The following is a 24890-nucleotide window of genomic DNA, read 5'->3' on the forward strand; positions in this document are numbered from 1 at the left end:
AAGAGACATGCAAAATGTATTGGAAAGTAATCCACAAAGGCTTCAGTTCCATCATAACTATAGTAACAGCATATATGCTGACTGTCTGTAAATTTGTATGGATTTGTAGAAATAAGTACCCTGCTTTTTGTTTTCTCTAATAGAGAGTGATAAAATAAAATAAACATGTTATTATTTGCATATGTTATTGCACTCATCATTGCAAGTGCACGTGTAAGAAAGCATCTTCAAGTTCAGATATTTACAGTCAGGAAAGGGAAATGCTTTGTAGAAACTCAGAATGATATGTGGTGTCTTGAGATATCTCTTATAAAATGTTTAGGGATCTGAAAATGTTTTTGTAGTAATTTGACTCAGAATCCATGTTAAATATATGCTTCCCACTGTGGGGTACTAATTCTAAAAATAGTTTTGATAAATTCAAAGGTATCAAGGGAAACGTATGTACAAAATGAAGACAGTGAGATTATTAATATTTACAGGAGGCATTCTATCACTTTTGCCAAGCTGAAGCAGTGCCATATTTAGTTATTGTAATAATAAATGTTCCATGAAATAGAGCTATATTACTGTGAGCCAGGATGTTCTAGCTGACTTCAACACCCATTGACCTCTATGCTTAAAGATTTCTCCCTCCCACATCACACATTTTCTCTGAAGATAATCCAGAATTAGGCTATCCAAACTAAAAAAAGATAAAATAAACAAATGCAGCCTAGGAAAGGAACTTCCTGAGATAAAATTTAAAGGCAAAGCACAAAATAACTGTTCTCAAGACATTCAAAGTAACACAGAAAGGTGAGGGCTGTGGTCATGTGTCTTCTATTTATCTTCTTGGACTCAATACATTTTATATGCATTTGCCATTAATACACGTCTTTTGTTTGCAAATACATACAATTTGGATTTATCCGTTAGACTACTGCTAGTAAATTTTCTTCGTATATTTCATCTAATATTTTCCATAAGATATTATGGAATATTAAGACCAGTTGAGAAATTGACATTGGGATGACAAAATAGTGCTTTATTTTTAGGTTTAAAAAATTATGTAGCTCTTGCTGAGATGCCTATTTGTGATACATTCTTTTCCAAACTCTTCTATACCTCTTCTCAACATCTGAAATTGTACTTCCAATAACATCTAAGTCAGCATTAGTATTTTATAAATGAGGACTTTTTGTTTTAAAGTTTAATTACGTAGCTTGAAAAACAATTTCTGTCTGCAAATTATGATTTGACACATTAAGCATAAATGCAAGCAGATGGTAAAATGAAGTAATTTAAATTTTCTTGTTATTTTGTTTTTTAAATTTTAGATGTTTATGGAAGGTTTTGATTGTTTAGTTTCAATAGTTACCACCATTTAAAAAATATATTACGTTTTAAGAGTATTAAGAGGATTCTCCAAATGGTATGCATTAATCAAATATTTGACACAAGATCTTCCAATGCTACACTAGCAATTATTTAAAAAATAAACCTTCCTGTAATTTAGATAAATTGGAAAGGTCTGCATTTCTAGTAATTCATTGGTAGAAGGTATTTACAAATATTTATGAAAAATAGACTCTGAATAGCCTGACATGTTCTCTGTTGCATGAAGATAAGAGGAATATACAAGATGAAATTCAGAAGACTGAAATAAGCTGCTAGATTAGTGGAGTAGATCCTGACACAGGGTCTCAGAAAAGAGAGAAAAGCCCTAGATCCTAAGCTTGCATCACCCAATGTCCAAAATGATCCAGCACTATTGCACCTCAGATTATCAGAATAGGCTAGTGGCCTGAAACACTGCCAAGTCTTCTGTTATGATCTACATGTTTGTGTCTTCTCAAAATCCTAGGTCAAAATTATTACCCCTATTGTGGCTGTGTTTGGCGATGGGACCTCTAAGGAAGTAATGAAGGTGAAATGAGGTCTTTAGAGTGGAGTTCTGATGTGATAGGAGTAGTGTCCTTACAAGAGACACCAGAAAGCCTATCTGTGGGAAGTGTCCACAGAGGCATAGAGGAAAGTTCGTGTGAATATCCAGTGCAGGAGTGGCTATGTACAAGCCAGGGAGGGATGCTTATCAGCAGGGAGATTAGCCCTTGAGCTGGAACTTCGAGCCTCCAGGACCGTGAGAACATACATTTCTGTTGGTTAAGACAGCCAGTCTGTGGTATTTTGTATGGCAGCTGTAGCAGACCAATACATCTTCCAAGTAAAATTGAGGACAAGGGAGGAAACGGAAGCCAGAAGAGGTAGGGGGTGTCAGGGAATATTCAGCTAAATTTCCTCAAGGCAAATAAGAAATCAAGGGAGATGTGATCACTTGCATATGTGGAAAAGTTAAAACAAGTGGCACTAAAATAATAATAATAATAATAATAATAATAATAATAATACAAATGGGACTAAAAATGTCAAGTTATGATATAGCATTAAAGAAATAAAGGAATATAGTGTGAAGAGAAAAATCCACTTCCATTTCAGAGCCAAAAATATCAAGACAATCTCTGGTTGGCACATGACTAGTCATTAAGACATGGGACAAAATAGAGCATGAAGGTCTATATTTTAGTTCTTAAAACATCTTCTTGAACATGGCAAAATAAGTTGTGCTCACAGTTAATTTGCCACACCAAGTCAAAGGTCCAGACCAGCTGTCCATGAATTTGGGAAATGTAACCTCAGCCCCCACTGCCATTACTTCCCCTCAAGGGCTCTGCATATAATAAAATCATTGTCCATATCTTTTCTACAGTATTGTTGTAGGTTTTTTTATTTATATTTTTTGAATTTTGCACCTCCCCCACACATTTGCAGTAGTTTGGTGTTATATTTAATTCATATTGCAATGTTGCATTAGATTTTTCTTCTATTTAGACTGTGTTATTAGAGTACTTTTTTTTAATGAAAGTTTTTGATTCTCATATTCTATTTATTTCATTAACTCATATTCTATTTATTTCATTAACTTTGGATATGAGGTTTTGTTTGATGTTTTTCTATTTTATTTTTATTTTTTTTGTATTCATGATTATTTGTTTTCACAGACCTACAATATGAGACAATCATATGGGGAGAAAGAGTAAGAGAGGTTTATTTGGTTTCTTAGTTCAAGATTGTTTTCATCAGTTGCCACATTAAAACACAGTTTTCATAACAAATTACATGTTGTGTTTGGGGAGGGGAATCAGTCTTCTGATTTATTGATATTAACTTGTTTTTGAGTTTCCGTCTGGAGACACTTTTTAGTCTTTTTTCTCCCCCTAGCTTCACTAAGTTTCCAAAGGATACTTTCTCTTCCCAAATTAATTTAACTCCAAGAAATGAACATTTCCCAAGATTCACATTTTATCCTCTGGTTTCCCACGTTTCTTCCTTTCAACACTGCAATAGCCAGTTCTCTTATTCACCAGGTCTCAAAATTACCTTCAGAAGCTCCACACTGAGGGTTTGGGACTTTCCTTCTAGGGGTGATAAAAACAGACTGTCATTTACTCTTCTATAGACTTAGTGGGCACACAGCAAGGGGAATGTCCTATACATAGTATTTAGGGAAATGTAATGTAAACTTATATGATAGAAGTAGAGAATGTGATTGGTGACAGATTTATGATTCAAAGAGATAGATCCAATTATTTTATTTTATTTTATTTTTAAAGATTTTATTTATTTATTTGAGAGAGAGAGAATGAGAGACAGAGAGCATGAGAGGGGTTAGGGTCAGAGGGAGAAGCAGACCCCCTGCCGAGGAGGGAGCCCGATGCGGGACTCGATCCAGGGACTCCAGGATCATGACCTGAGCCGAAGGCAGTCGCTTAACCAACTGAGCCACCCAGGCGCCCCGAGATAGATCCAATTATTGACAGGATTAAGATGTTATTTGGGAAGCTGATGAGGTTTCTGGTTATATTAATAAAGGCCTAGTGTCTAGAATTTAAAAAGATAATAGGGATGTGTATCCACATAACCAAATGCCAAGCAGTACCTTTGAATCACTTAGAATTTAACCTGAAAAAAGCTAACCAGAATGGTAATGGACGTGAAGTTATCGGAAACAGGATACAATGCACAGCCTAATGGTAGTGAGAATACCTCCTGTGAAAGTGGGCTTCTCCAATACTGAAGATCCTTATCAAGTAGCTGAAAGGAGATGGCATTGGGACTTGCTTTACTGAAAGTTAGATTATGAAATATGACCTCGTAACTTTCTTCAATGCCGAGTTAGGGATATATAAGAGGAGAGCAGTTTGTAAATGTAACCATTTTCTTCTCTCTCTCTCTCTCTATAGAAGAAAACCTCCGTATATACTATATGTACATGATTGTCCTGTGATAAATTTTAAGCTTCTAAAATATCAGTGAAGACATCAAGAATTAATGTATTTATGTATGTTTGCAATAAAGAGTTATGGCAATGAACACATTAGAGACTCCAGTCATGATCTGAAAGAGCACCATATTTGTTTGACAACTATTTAATTAACCCTTGGTGATTTTCTCATCTTCCAGGAACCTGAAACACTTCCCTGGTAAAGTGGTAATAATAATATACAGCATCCTTACAGAAGAGGATATATAATTGTGTTTCTGCTCCTTTCCATGGGTCTGATGTATACTTTTTGCTTTAACAGGTATATTTTGTTAGGTTTCTTTATATTTGGATAATACAGATAAAACATTACATAAACAAATGAAAAACATTATTTTAAACAACTTTTTTAGAGAAAATTGACATGGATAGAAAAAGGCTAAACATCAAATCAATATTCTGTTTTCTGATGAACTTAGTATTGCTAATTTGAAGAATAGAATGAATATCAGAACTCCTTTGTTTTTATCTTTGTATTGTGAAAACTTAGAGTCACACTAAAAACAGAATTCTGTTATTTTGAACCAATAATTTTTAAAAAAACTTTTTAAAAATCTACCCTGCTATATAGTATGGGGCTTTACAAATGCACTTTGTGACAAAATTATCTCTCAAAGAAAATCCACTGCTATGAGTAACAAAATAAGGCAAAATGACATGTATTTCTTTTTTTTTTTTTTAAAGATTTTATTTATTTGTCAGAGAGAGAGAGAGAGAGAGAGCACAAGCAGAGGGAGTGGGAGAGGGAGAAGCAGGCTTCCTGCGGAGCAGGGAGCCCGATGCGGGGCTCGATCCCAGGACCCTGGGATCATGACCTGAGCCGAAGGCAGACGCTTAACAACTGAGCCACCCAGGCGTCCCGACATGTATTTCATAATTACAGATATATATGGGTTGGAAGTAATTGTAATAACCAGGCTTTTATATTATTTTTATGCAAAATTAAGAATTTATGCACACTCAAAAGTTCTTTCTTTAATGGAAAAATAAAGTCCAACTGAATGGCTAAATTACTTTGCTGGGAGTTAATTTTCTTCTTACATTTTAAACCAACATCTTGTATCCCAAATTACTCAGTGGAAAAGCAAATTGATGGCATGAAATTAATTTCCACTTTTTAAAATCTACATGGATATAAATCACCACAACTTGGGGGAGGTTGAAAAATGACTGTATTAACAAAACTCCATGTTCAACAGACAAATAAACATCCTCACACATCCAAATCACCACTGCATATTTACCCATCATTAGCCATAATCTACTTGAGATGATGATGATAAATGAACCAAGAAGCTGGATCCCTAAACAATACCTATTTAATGATAATAAACAACCCAAAACACAGAAAGACTCACCTTCCATGAAATTGGTGTTTAGCCCGATGGGGACCTAACTCAATCTCTGGCATCACAGGTTTCTGTTATGGGGCATGCTCTTCCCATAATCTCACAGCTTTGTTCCCATTTTAATACTAATATTTTCATGAATGCCATTGATGTTGATACACAATGATAAATTTTCTCAAGGTAAGCTCAATTAACTTTTATATTTAGATGGATAGATGATAGATAGATGATAGATAGACAGATAGACAGATAGACCCACCATAAGGAAATGTTTGATGTGTTTTTATTTTTTCTTTAAAAACTAGCTGTTTGATAATTTTGAAAATACTCCCAAAGTTCTCGGAGACTTCTTCTTCAATCTTCTAAGCTGTAGCTGTAAGATTAAGCTTGAACATTTTTATGTTTCATGCTATGACCAGCAAAGCCTAAAGTGAAGTCTTTTGGGACGCTAGGTACCTGAAAAAGAAGTGCCCTTTGCTTTGTGACTCTGGTAAGTTCACGTTGTAATAGTTTGTAGTTATGAGACCTAACCTCAATGGGGCATCAAATTGTATTTCCAGCTTCTCATGGTCATCCTTTCACTCTTCCTGTCTGTAGGCACAAAACTGCCCACTTTCACCAACATAAAACTCTATTCTCCTGATTCTGTGGAATGGGTTGATTAGATTAACTTCTGGCCTATTTTTAAATTTTGACCCACCTCCCCAAACCAATCTTTTCTCTGGACGTGGATTATACTATTTTTATTGCCATAAATTGTTTTTACCAACCCTGGCCTTTCTTTTTCTTTATCAAGAATTTATCAGTACCCTTTAATCATATCAGTAAGGTAAAAAACTAACCATCATGATAAAGGCAATCTGTTCTCCTTATACAACTGAATTTAGAGAGAGCTTCTCTTATGAGATTTTTCTAAGACACCTTTGTATATTATAATTAAAGATGCAGCTCAATGCTTTTTTTTTTTTTTTTTTTTAAATAGCTGTTGCTAAAATTTTTTAAAAAATAAACAGAAATGGGTGCCTGGGTGGCTCAGAGGGTTAAGCCTCTGCCTTCGGCTCAGGTCATGATCCCAGGGTCCTGGGATCGAGTCCCACACCGGGTTCCCTGCTCAGTGGAGAGCCTGTTTCTCCCTCTCCCTCTGCACCTCCCCCCTGCTCATGCTCTCTCTGTATCTCTCTGTCTCAAATGAATAAATTAAAAAAAAAAAAAATCTTAAAAAAAAAAATAAACAGAAATAACTCAGGTCAAAATGGAACTATAAAAACAAAATTTATCCAGGAAAATAAATTCAAAATAGAAACTGGGAATTGCACTTATATCACAGACAAATTCTAATGTCCCTACATTGTTAAGACAAATACAGATGAAGGGAAAATGGCAATTGTATTAACCTATGACACAATGAATTGAATAGTACAAATGGTGTATGCTATGGGAGTTTAAACAAACATACTTCATGATGTCTTCAGTTAACAAGGAATAGAAGGTGTAACTGGAGCTTAATCTTGGGATCAAAAAAGTAAATTTTACTGTTGTGTATGAGAAAGAAAAACAGACGGGTATGGAAGAGAATTACAGACAGAGACAGAGATATTACAAAGATTAGTGTTTGTATTAGTGGTGAATCTTCTAGGTAAGCACTGAAAATGTTGAGACATGATCACATTTCCCTACAAGGGTTGATAGTGTATGCTTTTCAAGAGGATTTGTGTAAAATATTAGAATGATAGCTGTATTTGTTTTCTATTGCTGCTATAATAAATTACCACAAATCTAGTGACATAGAACAATACAAGTTTATCATATTATAGTTCTAGAGGTCAGAAGTCTGATGTGCATTTCATTGGCTAAAGTCAAGGTGACTTTGAGAGCTGCATTTCATCTGGAGGCTTCAATGCCCTCAGGCTGGTGTCTTGAAGCCTTTGTTCCTACAGATTGTAGAAGAAAGGTCTGGGTGGATTTTTGTCTATAGCTGATCTTTCCTTCTTCTGTTGCCCATGGGGGGTTTCCAAGCATGCTCGCACACCACAAATTTGGATGAGACCTTTTAATCCTTAGAAGACTTAAGAGAGAAGGTTGTGGGTGCATTTTGGGCAGAGGTTGCTGTTCCAGTACTCAGACCATCACCTTGAGGGAAGTGTGCTCAGGACTCATTCTAATCTTCCCTGTGAGTATTTGGTGATATTTTTGGAGAAAAAGCCTTCAAAGGGAGTAAATTCTAGTATGTCTGATACCCCCTATGGTTTTACACTCTCTCACTAGCCTATACACTAGGAAATTGTTAAAATATTCTAGCTTATTCTTATTTATAAATCATTTGGTGATGTGTGTCCCAGGTAAGCAAATACTCAGGCCCAGTTTTTCCCTATTGCTTTCTGTGTCACTCAGTATTTATGAATAGTTGTTTGCCCCCTGACCTCAGTTCCCTGATAGTTTCAAGAAAAGTCATTATTTGCAGTTTGTGCAGCTGTTCTCTTGTGGCAGGTAGAAGATTGGCATCTTTCCAGTTTTCTGTATCTCTTTATTAGATGTAGAGGAATTCAGCAATTCTTTAGTCAGCTTTAATGATTTATGTCCTTTAAAGAATTTGTCCATTTTACCTATGCCATAAATTTGTTTATAATATCCTATTATTTTTTAATCTGTAGAATTAACAATAATGTCACCTTGCCATTTCCAATATTAGAAATTTCTGTTCCGTCTCTTTTTTTTTCCTGATCAATCCAACTATAAATTCATAAATTTTGTTGATTCTGTCAAGAACCCATTATTGATTACATCAGTTTTTTTTTCTTGTTTTATTGTGTTTTCTATTTCATTAACTCATGCTCTGACTTTTATCATTTCCTTTCTTTTGCTTACTTTTAGTTTAAAATACTCTTTCTAGTTACTTATGGTAGAATCTGAAATTAATGATTTAAAACATTTCGTCATCTTAGTCTATGTAGTTACTACTGGAAATGTCCCTATATTTATAGCTGCATTCTACAAATTGAAATGGTGTGTTATGTTTCTTCAGAAAAAAAAGTCTTTCTAATTTGCCTCTTCAATATTTCTTTGATTCACATTATTTTGAAGTATAGGATTAAGTTTCATGTATTTGGATATTTTCCAGGTCACCAGTTAATGATTTCTAGTTTAATTCCAATATCTTTGGAGAATATCCTATTTAATACTTGAATCCTTCTACATTTATTGAAATTTGTATTAATTATATCTATCTTGGTAAATATTTTTGTACATTTAAAAACAATGTGTATACTGCTGTCCTTACATGGTGTATACTATAAGCATCAATTGAGTCAACTTCTTGGATAATGTTCAAGTTTCTTATATCCTTACTGACCTTTTTTTTTTTTTTTAAATAGCAAGAAAGTGTCATTGAAATCTCTGACCATAATTGTGGATCTGCCTACTTCTTCTTGCAATTTTATCAGCTTTTGCTTAAAATATTTTGCAGTTCTGATATTAAGTGCGTGGGTGCTTAGAATCTTTGGGCCATTTTACTGGACTGACCCCTTTAGCATTATGAAATGACCCTGGTAATATTCTTTGCTCAAAAACCTACATCACAAAACTAATTTAGTCACTACTGTTTTTGATTAGGGTTAGCATGGTGTATACTTTAAATCATTTTTATTTCCACTCACTTGTGTATTTATTTTTAAAGTAGATTGCTTCTAAACAAGGTTGAGATTTTTACCTTATGTTTGATCTAGTGGGGTAAATGTGGGAGCTAGAAGCAGAGGAACTGCCACTGAAATAATTCTATAAGTTAGGCTGCCATTGTTCCAGGAATTCCAACAGAGGACATGAGTCTGGTAGGTTGGAGAGAAGTGACTTTATTACTCACAACAGCAGCAGTAGCAGGAACATTAGCAATGTACTGGTTTCCTGAGCGCTACACCTCACAGGATGACTTAGGGACCCTTGCAGGTCCATTAGAGGAATAGAATCCTGGGCTTAGGGAAACTTCCAAATTCCTAGCAAGTAGTAAGCAAGCCTATTTATTTTGAGGAAGATCAGGTGTAATACAAGACTTTGACTGCATTATCTCACTTTTTAGGATAGCCAACTGCAAAAGCTATCCTGAAAAGTGGTCCAGATGAAGGGGTGGCCAAAACCTTGAGAGCTGAGGATACGCAGATGATTAAAAGTGCTAACTGGCTCCCCAAAGCAGTATATATTGGATCTTGAATTTTTATATAAAGTGGTCACCTTGGAGTTTTAATTGAGTTGTTTATACCATTTACAGCTAATGTGCTTATTGAAAAGTTTAATATAAAATTGTGCTATTTATTTTCTATTTCCCCCATTTATATTTTGTTTGTTCCCTCTTTTTTTTCTTGCATCTTTTTGTATAGTACATTTTTATTACATATATTTGCTGTGTTGTCTTGTTATGTATAAAAGTTGTGTTATTTTAGTGGTTACTTCAGAGTTATAATAAAATTCCTTAACATAGTCTACCTACAAGTAATATTATAGCACTTTACATACATTTCGCATAAGCTAAAAAACCTTATTGCTTTATATTTCCATTCTTTCCTTCTAGGCCTTTGTGCTAGTTTTGTTGTAAATTTCACTTCATATATATTATAAACCTCAAAATACATTATTACTTTTGTTTAAATAATAGTCAGTTGTTTTCTGAAGAAATTTAAAGAATAAAGGAAGTCCTTTAATTACCTATGTAGTTAACATTTCCAGCACTCTTCATGTATTTAGTTAGATCCAAAATTATATCTACTATGGTTTTCTGTCTGCTTGAGGGATTCTCTTTCACATTTCTAGGAGTGCAAGCCTGCCATTGGTACATTCTATTAGCTTTTAAGTGTATAAAAAAGTCTTTATTCATTTTCACATAAGAAAGCAATTTTTTCTAGGTAAAGAATTCTAGGTTGATAGCTTTGTTACTTTCAGTACTTTAAAGAATTTTCTCCAGTCTTCTGGTTTGCATTGTTTCTGATGAGAAATTTGTTAACATGTTTATGTTTTTTTCCAGTGTATATTATATATCTTTCTCTCTGGCTTTTAAGCTTTTCTCTTTATCACCGGTCTTAAACAATTTGATTAATATGTGTCTTTGTATGTAGTTTTCCTCATGATTCTTGTGCATGGGGTTTGTTGAGATTTTATATAAGTGGGTTTGTATTTGTTATTAGTTATGGAAAAAATGTTGGCCATTATTTCTTCAAATATTTTTCTGTTATTTCTCATCTCCTTTGGGGCTGTAAAATGTATGTACTTGCATGTAATTGCTGTCACCCAAAGTTTTTCCATAGTTCCTGTGGCTCTGTTGCCTTTTTTTTTTTTTCCATATGTTTTTTCAATTTGGATCGTTTCAATGGCTATGCTTCAGTTTCACACATCTTTTCTTCTGTTTTCTCTATTCGGCCATTAACCCCAACCATTTTTTGTTTCATCTCTGACATGGAAGGCTTTATCACTAGAAATGTTTTGCATTTTTAAAAGTAAATTCTGTATTTCTCCTTAACATTTTAAATATTTTTTCTAGCTTTCTGAACATATGGAATGCAGTTGTAATAACTACTACTTTTATCAGTAATGTCATTTCTGCATCCATTCTGATTGATAAGCATTCTCCTCATGGTGGGCTGTGTTCTCTTCTTTTAATGAATGGTAAATTTCCTTAGATATACCAGGTATTTTGAATTCTTCCTTTTGGATCTTGGTTATTTTTGTAAGTAAATTGTTTTGAGCTTAGTTCTGGGACACAATTGAGCTACTTGGAAACTGATCTTTTTGAGTCATACTTTTAAGTGTTTGTTAAATCAGGTCAGAGCTACATTTGGTCTAGGGTTGCTTTTCCCCACTAAATGACACATGACTCTTCTTAGTCTTCTACCCAACTCCTCATGAATGATGAGGTTTTTTTACTCTGATAGTTCAGAACAGGCACTGTTCTTTCCTGTTGTCTTATTCCATTCAAACTACTACAACAGAAATTGATTTCTCAAGGTTTTGGAGACTGAAAAGTATGAGATCAAGGTACTAGCAATCTCATTCTGGTGACGGCCTACTTTCTGGTTCATAGCCAGCAATTTCTCCCGTATCCTCACATGGTTAAAGAGGTTAGGAAACTGTATTGGGTCTCCTTTATAAGGGCAACAGTCTTTTTCATGATGGCTCCACCCTCATGACCAAATTTCCTTCCAAAATATCTACCTATCAATACCATCTCAGCGGGCATTAGAATTTCAACATATAAATTTTGGGAGGAGACAAACATTAAGACCATAGCACATGATTCTCATACGTAAGAAAATATGAATTAAGTACAACATAGGGAATATAGTTACTAATATTATAATTATGTAGGGTGACAGATGGTAACTACACTTATGATGAGCATTGTGTAATATATAAAACTGTTAAATCGCCATGGTGTACACCTGAAACTAATATAATATTGTAGGTCAACCAAACTTAAATTACAATTTAAGGAAAATACGAATTGAAATGAAGAAAATTTAACCTCTAAGTTATGTAATAATATGGCATTTTAATGGCAATACTTAAAGCAAATGTTTAAATGAATTAATGATTTTGTGTTTCATTCCTGTGGAAAAATAAGTTAAAAATTAACCATTTTGGGAATGATTCAGAAAATATCACTGATATAGAAAAATCATATTTCAAAGGATAGAACTCATTTAAACTTCTTACAACTTCATTTTTTTCCTTTCAATATAAACATTGATTTTGATTTATTTGTATTTCTAGATCTGACTCTTTTTTTTTTCCTCATGCCATTTATTTCTGAGTAGCTAATAAGATTTTTCTCATTAAAAGTAAGCCATTGTAGTTCCAATTTTGGTTAGCACTTCTAATACACTGAAGAAAAAAAATGCTATGTAATCAGTTAATCATGGTCTGGAGGGATTTCTGATGAAACCATACTAAGCTTTTTCAAAATCATATTAATAAAAACCTAAACTCAAAATGGCACTAAGGAAAAATACTCTTTCTTAAAGAAAATAAAATTTATAAAGTTCTAAATCCAATTAAATTTTAGGATACTATTGGAAGAGGAATTCATATGATTACTTTTATTATAATTTCAAAATGTTGCTAGCATTTTTTAAGGTATTTTTAAAATGAAATGCACATATGAGCATCTCCAAGGATAGAATAATTTCATATTGTATTTCTTTTCCCATTCAGATAGAGTAATATTTTCATGTCTTGAGATTGTAACATACAATGTATTAACTATTCTTTCATCTGATTTGTCATATTAAATTATATTTAGTATAGAATTTTAAGATTCTTAATTATTTATCAAACTAAGAAAAAAATAACACAAAAGAGAAAGCAAACAAGTAAAATAAGAAAGAAAAACTGGAAGGGAAGGAAGAGGGAAGGAAGTAAGAAAAGAAGTGAGAAAAGAAGAAATGATGGTTAAAGATTTAAAAAAGACAGGAGAGGGGCACCTGGGTGGCTCAGTCGTTAAGCGTCTGCCTTTGGCTCAGGTCATGATCCCAGGGTCCTGGGATCGAGCCCCACATCGGGCTCCCTGCTCAGCGGGAAGCCTGCTTCTCCCTCTGCCCCACCCCCCTGCTTGTGTTCCCTCTCTCACTGTGTCTCTCTGTGTCAAATAAATAAAATCTTAAAAAAAAAAAAAAAAAAAACAGGAGGAAAGAAAGCAAGAAAGAAACTCCACTCACCTAAGAATGAGATCACGAAAATAATTCATAGGTCTTGAAATGTACATTTAAAAACTACAGTTAAAAGCAAAGACTGCCATATGAATTTTATATAGGAAGTCAAAGTCCTAACCATAAATATAAAAGAATGCACAGGACCCGTCACATTTAAAACATGTTATTCTGTCTCTCATTACAAAAGTTATAATTTATTATTATTTTAAAATTCAAATAAATAATTTTTGCTTCTATATTATCAGGTGACTATGACAAAGATTTCTACACACAAACAAAATTTTTTGTACATTTGTTATAGGTATGGATAACCCCTTTAGTATTCTATATTTACTCAAGTGTAGTATATTGTATTGTAGTACTCTTTATAAAGCTTCCTATACCTCAATTTCCAGTTCTCCAAAGGATATTTTTCTGTGAACAGATCAGCGTCTAGGCAATAATTAGTCTTAATCAGAAAAAAGATGAAATAGGTTGAGGCAGTCTAGGAATAATTAATTTATCTTTGGGGATTGAGAAACCTATGATGAAGAGACCACATTACAAGAAAGCATAGACTTGTCAAAGGCAGAAAAGCTGATCTTTAGCTACAGAGAATTTTTGCCATTTTTGCATTCACTAGTACACCTAATTAATATTTTGCATGGATTTGTTCAAATTAGTCCACCAGGGAATTGGGTCTCATGTGGAAAATAATAAAGCCAAGTAGAAATGCTGACCCAAGGTCAGTAAGCACTTAATCAAATGGGCATTCAAGCTATTAATTTTCTTTTAGACTTGGAAATAAAAGAACATTGATAAAAGGAAATAGAATTTAATTAAACAATAATATTAAATGAACTCATTATATAAATAGAATGTTTTCCAAAAACATTTTTGTTTTCTTTCAAAATTGTAAAAATATCTTTAATAAGTGTTTTTTGTAGAACTTACTCCTGCTTTAAATGTCAGTGAAAATATTACAAAACATGGGTGAAGGACTCATTTATTTAATTTTTTACTTTTATAATGTTTTACAGTAATATATATATTTACATAATTCATTTTGTTATTTTAATAACTTGACTAGTTTAAATTGAGAAAGCAGTATTAGAATAGCAGAAAGCATAGCCTTTCACACAGGACTTCCTAGTCAAATGTCATTGTTGCCTGTTATTAGCCATATAATCTTGATTATGTTATTTAAATTCTTTTACCTGATTTATTTTCCTAATTGGTAAAATGAAAGTTATGAGATAATTTATGTAACTAATATAGGCAAATCACATTAGGAGAATGCAAGTTACAGAGCAAGTTTCCAGCAACTGTTAGTTGCTTTTATCATCATAATTATCATTGTATTCAGTAAATCAGACTAAACTGTTTTCTAAGATAACCATTCATCAAATGAGAATGAAAATATTAATCAGTATTCTACTAAAAAAAACACAACTCTGGTTTTTAGGTAAGTTATTGTATAAATTGGAAGTTATAGATAAAACTCAGGAAAAATGGAAGATAAAATTATTACTTATACTATGTAATATAACATAAATTGGAAAACTACGTGAAAAAAATTTATTTTCTGAAAAGTCAGGATATCTTAAGTTCTTTACATTCATTTCATGAATTTGATATTGAAGTATGCTACAAATTCATTCAAGTAATGCAGACATTACTTCGTGGGGAATTAGACATCGTGGTTCTTTCTACCAGAATGCCTCAAGGATGCTTTCATGTAGAGTTAGTGAATCCAAAATATCACTCACTCCTCATCAATCATGGATTGACTTTCTTCAGAGTTGGCAGATTTGTCAGTAACCTGGATATTCAAGTTACTGACTTATGTTCTATCTTCTTGGCTCTAAACTTTTATGTCCCCAGGTAATAAAACACCTCTGATTTTGTGTGTTTGTGTGTGTGCACATGCCTTGCACTTGAGCTTATTTTGTTTTTGATTCTTGATGTTTAGAATTTCCTGGAATTCCGTGCAGCAGAGGTGGAAAAAAAAAAAGAAAGAAAATTATTTCATTCCCAGAAATGGGGATAAATTTATATTATATATTCCAGAAATAGGGATAAATTTCTCCAAATAGTTTACTCAGTCCTTATAGATGAAAGTAAAGACATTGCAAAATTGCTAAACACACCTCAGAAACAAACATGCAAATACAGCAAAAGTAGCAAAATCTATAGCGGGTTAGCATTATTCTTTTACTTTATCATTTCTATTTTTTTAAAATTTATTTTCATGAGTGCTGCAGAAAACAACTATTTTATTTTATTTTATTTTATTTTTTTTTAAAGATTTTATTTATTTATTTGAGACAGAGAGAATGAGAGAGAGAGCACATGAGAAGGGGGAGGGTCAGAGGGAGAAGCAGGCTCCCTGCAGAGCAGGGAGCCCGATGCGGGACTCGATCCAGGGACTCCAGGATCATGACCTGAGCCGAAGGCAGTCGCTTAACCAACTGAGCCACCCAGGCGCCTGAAAACAACTATTTTAAACTGTTATCCTTAACTCATGGAATACTCTAGAACTAATGTAAAGGATGTATGCAAAAAATACATAAAGTGATATTTATAATGATAAAAAAGGGCATTTTGCTTCCCAGCTATCTAAATATTTTATAGCAAGAGCCCTTATAAGTCTTAGAGGGGTCAAATGTATTTGATTTATTATTTCCGCTTGAGAGTACTACATTATGAGTATGAACCAAAAAATTGAAATTCGGGCGCCTGGGTGGCTCAGTTGGTTAAGCGACTGCCTTCCGCTCAGGTCATGATCCTGGAGTCCCGGGATCGGGTCCCGCATCGGGCTCCCTGCTGGGCGGGGAGTCTGCTTCTCCCTCTCCCACTCCCCTCTCTTGTGCTCTCTCTCTCTCACTCTCTCTCTCAAATAAAAAAAAAAAAAAATTGAAATTCCATTTTTCAAAAAGAAAATTGTTGGATTTTGTCTGACTGGAAAAGAATATGGTAGATGGTTGAAAGGGCAGAAACTTTTACTTATCCAATATAACCTATTCTCTTCCACAGAAATTGGATTGTTATATATAATTACAAGACCAAAGGTCCATGAGCAAGGGGTCATGTACCATTTCTGAATGTGAGAATAAAGATGAAGCCTCTCCTTCCCCATTCTCCCTTTGTAAGGAGACTGGATCCCAGTTGTCAGTGAATGAGATTTGACCTTGCTGGTGAGCCTGGCAGGTTTTTATCCCCTCCCTGGAGAGTAACTGTTGGCGTATCTAGTCTGCTACTTAGAGGTTTTAGCCTAGCACTGTGACCAACCATCCTGCACAGTTTCAGAATTCCCCAAATATCTTGAGAAGGAAAATGTTCCTGTTTGTGCATCTGGACTGCTTCCAGATCTTTTTGCTGCCTCTAATAAATTACTCTAGGATTTTCTAGATGTTCCAAGGCATGCTATAAATTACTACAAAAGATTATTTGATATTTGAAAAATGTCTTTTTAGATTTTCATATTCCAATAATTTACCCATTTTTATGAAATGGCTGAACTTTCTTATTGACTTGGGAAATTTTATATGAATTATAAATATTGACATTTTTATATTCCAGAAATCTCATCTATTTTACCCCAGTATGTACTTTTTCTTAAATGTCGTTAATGTTGTTTCTTATTTTATCAAAGTTTATATTTTAATCTAGTCCAAGTATCAATTGATCCTTTTACCTTTGTTTTTGTTTCTACTTTAACCATATACTTCTTATTCTAATTTCAAAACATATTTCTTAAATTTTAATATCTTTTCAGTTGTATGTCAGTGCTGTATCTTTTCTTTATTGATGCATGACCGGGACAAGAGAATGTGCCTCACAGACTTCCAAATCAGGTCTGTGCTCTAAATTCCATCTCCATGGTTTCATGGAAGCTAGGCTTTTCACTGGCTCTTCCCAGCCAAGGATGGAGTATACAGGGAGTCGATGTAAGGGGTTGGGTTATAACCCCAATTTAGGACCCCTCTAAGACTCGTAAGGGCTCTTTCTAAATATTATACCTAATATTTAGGTAGCTGGGAGGCATAATGTCCTTTGTTTATCATTATAAATATCACTTCAGTTAGTTTTACCTATGTCCTTTATATGAGATCTTCAGAAACTATTTTTCAAGTTTCATGAAAAGTCTAGGGTCTATTATAATTATGTTGACTTATGGATTTATCTGATTTCTATTGCTGTGTTCTATAGCCAAGTGGCACATTTTTCTCAAATATTGGTCATATGCATGTATTTTTACTTGCAGTCATACATACTTTAAGTATCTTGCAATTTGAATGTTAGCCAATTGACATCAGTCATCAAAGCTACAATTCGCCAGCATACATTTTATAATGAAGGAGGAAATGTACTTATAAATACAAGCAGGGGATAAAATAAATATTTTTACATAAATTAAACTGGTTTAAAGAAAGATTCTCAAATACATGTTTAAAATTATTTTTTAGGGGCGCCTGGGTGGCTCAGTTGGTTAAGTGTCTGCCTTCGGCTCAGGTCATGATCCCAGGGTCCTGGGATCGAGCCCCATATCGGGCTCCCCACTCAGCCGGGAGTCTGCTTCTCTCTCTCCCTCTGCCCCTCCCCCCTGCTCGTGCTCTCCCTCTGCCTGCCACTCTCTCTGCTTGTGCTCTCTCCTGCTCTCTCTATGACAAATGAATAAATAAAATCATTTTTAAAATTATTTTTTAAAGTGATAAAGTATCTAACACATAAATCCATACCATCAGTAGTATTTTTATACATTAAAGACAGAACACCTTCCTGGTTTCCAATACAAAAGATTTTCTGTAAGTACCCTCCGACTTTACTGTCCACTGTCCAATCTGCCAGGATGAGAGTGGAGGCTTAGAGTGAAGGTCTCATATCCTTTGTATATTGAGTCTTACCAGAAAGACTAAGTAGGCATGGGTAGCCTACCCTGCCTACTTCCTTTTAGGAGCAAATCCAGTCCCAAGGAGAACAAGTTTGTATTATCTTCATCATGGCTTCTGTCACTTGGCTAGACTTTTCTTCCATATGGGGAATCTTATCTGTGATTAGTAGAATATGTGACTGAATTAGTATGTCTTATTCTGAGATTCAGATAGAAATTCCATTTGGACATCATACTGAGTTACATCTCCCCATCTCAACTCTATCATGATAAAATTGACATTTGTCCTGCTATCAATGTTGGTTTGTTTGCCATTTAATTACAATATAGTCATGAACTCTTGTGTAATTTAAAAAATAATAAACACTAAATTTGATGTATAACGTCTACAATTTCAAAATCTTTTATTCCTAATAAAGGCTTTCAATCTGTGTTCCAAGCAGATAGAAGGGAAAGAACAAAAGAAAAGGGCAAATGTCAAAACCCTAGGTCTGTAATACTCTTAAGAAGATCCAAACATAAATTCCTTGTAAATACTTTGGTAGACATGAATGCAATTGCACAAGAAACTCCATGGAGTCCAGAAAGAGTGAACATGTCCTCAGTAGAGGAATGGGTTATGAGTGAATTTGGGGTAGCCAGTCTACAGTGCCTGCTACAAAGTTCTTAGGAAATCTGTAAATTTAGTGAAAAAGTGATATTAATGCCTACATTAATCTGAAGTCTTAAAATAGAGTGATTTCACAGAGTTCTTCTGCTTTTGTTTCTAACCTAGTTTTAATCACATTTGTTTTCCTGGAAATTGCAGATATGAAACCTGATATTGTAAGAATGAAAAAAAAAATGTAAAATCAGGGACTAAATGCTTCCAACATTTAGGATAGAAATCTGGTCATTAACATAGTAGATAACTTGATTTTAAGGACTTTATATAGGTAATTTTGTTCTCAATATGTTACATAAGACACTGTGATAGTCCCCGAGAAGATATAAAAGTTTAAAATCTGCATTTAAATTCTAACACATGCAAATTTAGGTCTATGCAAATGAGATTATTAGATTAGTGTTAGAAAATTTTAAATTTCTATTTAACTTTATAAATCCTATTAAGATAAAGATTTAGAGGAATACTTGTGCTTTGATGTTAGCTCTGAGAACAACCTGTTTGAAATTCAGTGTTGGCTCCTGGGCATGTGTTACAGGAAATTGTGAAGGATGTGGTTTGATATTTCTTTGTTGCTACCATATATCCTTTTTAATCTACCACTTCCCAGTTTCCCAATTTCCTCGATGCCAATGCTATTGTGTTCTTGAAAAGAAATGACAAAACTGATTTTCTCTTGGGTAACAATTAGCAGTTGGGATAACCTTAGCAGGAAATAAAAGAAGATTGTACTCACTTGCTTATAACATAAGGATCTTATATTATTTCATGTAATAGGATCCCCAGATATTAGGAAGGATCTAAATATCCTCAGGTTCAGCCTCTTGCTTGTTTCTTTTGTCTTTTATATTGTAGCTTCAACCTAGAGCAAAAGACATTTCTTCAAGTCCTTCCAGATTTTACATTCAGAGTAAATAATATCTACATAAAGAAGAAGGGTTCTTTATTCTTGGATTTGTTTCATAGGCTAGTATAAAGGACACATTTCCCAGAAAAACACACAGAAGCTTTTCCCTCATATCTCATTATTAATCACAATCAGTCATGCTTTTTTTTTTTTTTTTTTTTTTTCAAATTCAGTAAATGATAATATATATGAGAGTGCCATGATGGTCATAGACCAGTCAGGATATGTTCCTGGAGATTGATAAAGGATCACCTTCTGTGGTGGAGGGTGGCCAACAGAACAAAATCAGCGTCTTGCTGGGAAGGAAGAAAATAGTAAATAAATATTGGGTAGGGAGCCAACTGGAGCAGCTAAATAACTTAACAGAGTAGAATTGTTTATTCTTTAAAAAAGAGACAGTAATCTCAGGAAACAAACTGAGGGTTGCTTGAGTGGTGGGGGGTGGGAGGGATGGGGTGGCTGGGTGATAGACACTGGGGAGGGTATGTGCTACGGTGAGCGCTGTGAATTGTGCAAGACTGTTGAATCACAGATCTGTACCTCTGAAACAAATACAATATATGTTAAAAAAAAAAAAAAAGAAGAAGAAGAAGATAGCAGGAGGGGAAGAATGAAGGGGGGGAAATCGGAGGGGGAGACGAACCATGAGAGATGATGGACTCTGAGAAACAAACTGAGGGTTCTAGAGGGGAGGGGGGTGGGAGGATGGGTTAGCCTGGTGATGGGTATTAAAGAGGGCACGTACTGCATGGAGCACTGGGTGTTATACGCAAACAGTGAATCATGGAACACTACATCAAAAGCTAATGATGTAATGTATGGTGATTAACATAACAATAAAAATTAAAAATAAAATAAAAAAGACAGTAAAATAGTTGTACAAATTAATAAAGGTAGGAGTTTTGCTATTAATAATAGAAATGGAGGTGATTTGGGGTAGATTTTCTAGGATCCTTCACATTACAGTATGAGGGAAACCTAGTACTTTATCTCTGAATAAAAAAAAATTTATGTTAAATATCAATCATTCATTTAAACATATACACAGAAAACTATTTCAATAAAAATGTTTGTAATATTTAAAAATTTTTAGGCTTAAAATAGAATTTAACAGGGATTAACATAGATCACATGACTCATCTACATTTTATGTGCTAGATACTTTGCTCTTTTAACAATCCATGATAATGTTTTATTTGAACTATGGCATATTACGGACTTCTGTTCAGCAAGTTGATTGTTTGATATACTAGAAAAATAGCTCAAAAATGGATATGTTTATTTGTTAGTAATATTAACTACTCAGTGTAACTACACATATTCCATAATAGGAAGTCAAAATTTATTTGATGAATGTATGAATAAACAATGTCATTTACTGAAACTTCCTATATGCCAGAAACTTTATTGTCATATATTTAATATTAGCAACATTGCAAGATTGGTCCTATTTTCCCCATTTTACAGATGAGATGACATATGTTAAATAATTTTCCGTAAAGACAAGCATTAGCTGATACCCCTTTTTATTTGTGGAATGCTTTTATTTGGGTTGATGACTGATATTAAGAGAAACAAACTAGGTACCTATATTTTTATAAGTGACATAAGCAATGAAAAGATTATTGAAAAGAGTGGTAGTTTGCCATTAAACAGAAGTTTTGCTCAGTAGTGAGAGAAACATTTCTCAGTTCACATACAGATAGCTTGTTCAGTAGCCCAAGTAAAAAAAAAATGTAATATAACTTTTTATATTAACATGATGGAAGTCTTTCAGTATGGCTAGTAACATATATAACCTGAAACTATGGCTGAGGTGATGGCTTCACTTCTTCCACCATCTGGAAATATAAACTAATTTAAGTTGTAATATATAGTCTAAGTTATTTACACTAAATTTGAAGTGTATAATCTCTATGATAGAAATAGGACATCTCTTGTATATCTTTATATATATAAAAAAACTATATCACATGTGTTGTGCAATATTTTACTGTTGTAACCCAAAGCCAAATGAACTTGAAATTTCATTTTTTCATTTCATTTTATTTTATTTATTTAATTTTATTTTATTGGAAGTTGCCTGTGATCTATAAAAGGCAAAACAATCTCATTTGAATAGAGTAAAAGGATTAGTTATTACTCATGCATGCAAAAATTTTTAAGGATTCAGCTGTGTCAGTGATAGATAGACTACTGAGAAACCATTTGAGATTTCTGTGATTAGGTTAGACAGGTCCCAACTCTTATTAGTGAGTGTTGCCTTGTTCTGTTACAGAAGAGAAGGCAGCTGTCTTCCTGGGTTTTCCCCCTGGTGCTGCCTGCTTTAACTAACCCTGTAACATTTTCGACAAGCAAATCAGGAAGGACTTTGCAGGCAGATGGTGGAGCTGCCTATACATTCTCATTTACATGTAACCTTGGTTCCTAACTGTACTTGAGCCATATGCAGGGGTCTTGTATTCCCTTGGGGTTGGTTTCAAGTGCTAGGTAGACAAGTCAAATCTAACTTGGTCCATGTTTCCCTAATGTGATTTAATTCAATGGAGCTGTGCAAAGTGTTTATCAAAAGAACTTATGAAACTCAAATCTTGGCTGAGTGGAAAAATTGATACCAACTTTGGTTAGTGAGGGGAATGCCCTGGGAGACTTACTATTTTTGGGAAATGAAGACTAGGTTATATAATTTATAAGTTAAAGTAAAATTTAAAATATAACCAAACAAACTCTGCTTGGGATTTTGAATTGCCTAAGTTTAATATTGATCTATTAAAGTGTCTGCAAATGTAATTGAAGCAAACATACAGTAGCTAGATTATGTATTTTCCATTATTGGAAAATCTAAAGATAACTAATGTTAAAAAATATACAGACATTCTAACTCTCACTTTTAACCTTTTATATGCTTTTGATAATATATCCAATGAATAACAAATCAATTTTGGTCACAACCAGAAATTCATTTGTGATCCATCAGAATAAGTAATAAAACATGCAACAGGTAAAATTATATTTCATATAAAATAAAAATTTAAATATTAGGGTGAGGAATAGAAGTAGTATATTTTAATACATCATTTTTTACCTTATGAATTGTAAGGACACATGCTTAATGCAATTCAACATGCAATAGTTAGAAATCTACTTCCTATAATTTTGTTGTCTATGACATAGTCAAGGTCATTATAATAATACTATGTATATTACTTTTCCATAATGAAAACTTTTCTCATTGTAAAAAATGAGTATAGAATTTTGAAAAGAATTGGAAAATCTATAATTCCATTATCCAAAATAATTATCAGCATTATATCTTTCTATATTTTCAAAATCTTTCTATATTTTAAGCATAATAGATAAATCCGTATAAACAAATTCTTATATTTCTTACTAAACTCTATACTCTAAGTATATCCCTGAGCTAAATTAACTTCAAACACATTTTTTTTTAAGCTGGAAAACATTAGTTTTATGGATCTGTCTTTACAGCAACAGCTTATTGTAAATTATTATGATTTTTGTAAGTTTGCACTATTATAAGTAATTATGTGATGAATATTTTGGCATAAATACTTGTTTTTAGTTGAAATGACTTCCCCAGGAAAGATTTCTGGACTAAAAATTTATTGAAGAGTGAGATTTTTAGACTTTTATAACATTTTGCCAAACTGCCTTCAGAAAAGTTTATAGTGACGTGTTCTATCACCATTAGTGTATGTGTTTATCAGACACTGTCAGGATACATTTGTTTGCAAACAATGTCTAATATAAATATGATTACATGACTTTTCTTATAAGCAGTTTAGTGGTGGGACTGGAATCATGAGTAATTGATCCTTTGGGGGTAATGATATCTTTGGACCTAGATTAATTTTTCCCCTCTTCTATTAATATCAGTATGGAATTTATTCATATGTTACTAGAACTCTGAGAATTGATAGAAATGTAAATTTCTAAGCATGATGTTTAAAGGGCAAAAGACATGATAAACCATTCTTTTCCATAATTCTTTCTATGGAGACCGCAAACTTTCCACAAAAATTCACCAAAGACATTCCCTTATGACTCATGGACCAGAATTTGGTTAAATTCTAACTCGTACAGAATCATATTTAGAAACATTTACCTACCAATGATATTTTAAATTATAAAGAGTCATTATTATAAAAACATATTAAAAAGGCAAATAGGGCAAAACATATGATATATCAAATTGTCCAACATGGACATTGTTTCCAGCTTCTGGGAAAGGTCTTCCTTCACTGTTTATTATCTTCTGTAGCCATATGAAAGATGAGTTGCACAACTATAGTGACTCATTTGTTGCTCTGTGTCTAGGGGACCAACTCTAGTATGTGCAAAACAAGTGTCACCAAGTTTTTAGACAGAAAACATCTTAACTTCCTATGGCTTAATTCTCCACCCTCTGAATTTCACATTTCAGCATCTCTTACATTCCCCATTTTCTGGTGCCAAAATCTGTATGAGAATACTTTTGAGTAGCAAGAAGCGGTAACATCCATTCAAACTGGCTTTAAAATATAAAAACATATATTATCAGATATAATAAGTACCTCTACCTGTAGAGATGATTATGTGGTTTTTCCTTTAGTGTTTTAATATGGTGAATTACATTGATCTTCCAAACTTGTATTCCTGGAATAAACCCCATTTGATCATGATGCATGGTTCCTTTTTTATTGAATTCTATTTGCTAATGGTTTGTTCAGATTTTTTTTTGCATTTATGTTAATGTGGGATATTTTTATTCCTTATGGCATCTTTTTCTGGTTTTAGTATCAGGGGAATAGTAACCTCATGTAATGAATTGGGAAACAATTTTACCTCTTAAATTTTTTGAAAAATTTTGTTTAAGGCTGGTAATACCTCTTCCTTAAGTCTTTAGTAGAATTTATTCTGTGGGCCTGTAATTTTTTGTGGGACATTTTTAATTTACAATTTATATTTCTTTTTTTTTTTAAAGATTTATTTATTTGACAGAGAGAGACACAGTGAGAGAGGGAACACAAGCAGAAGGAGTCAGAG

This window comes from Phoca vitulina, unplaced genomic scaffold (assembly GCF_004348235.1).
Source record: "Phoca vitulina isolate PV1807 unplaced genomic scaffold, GSC_HSeal_1.0 scaffold17, whole genome shotgun sequence".
Classification (NCBI taxonomy): Eukaryota; Metazoa; Chordata; class Mammalia; order Carnivora; family Phocidae; genus Phoca; species Phoca vitulina.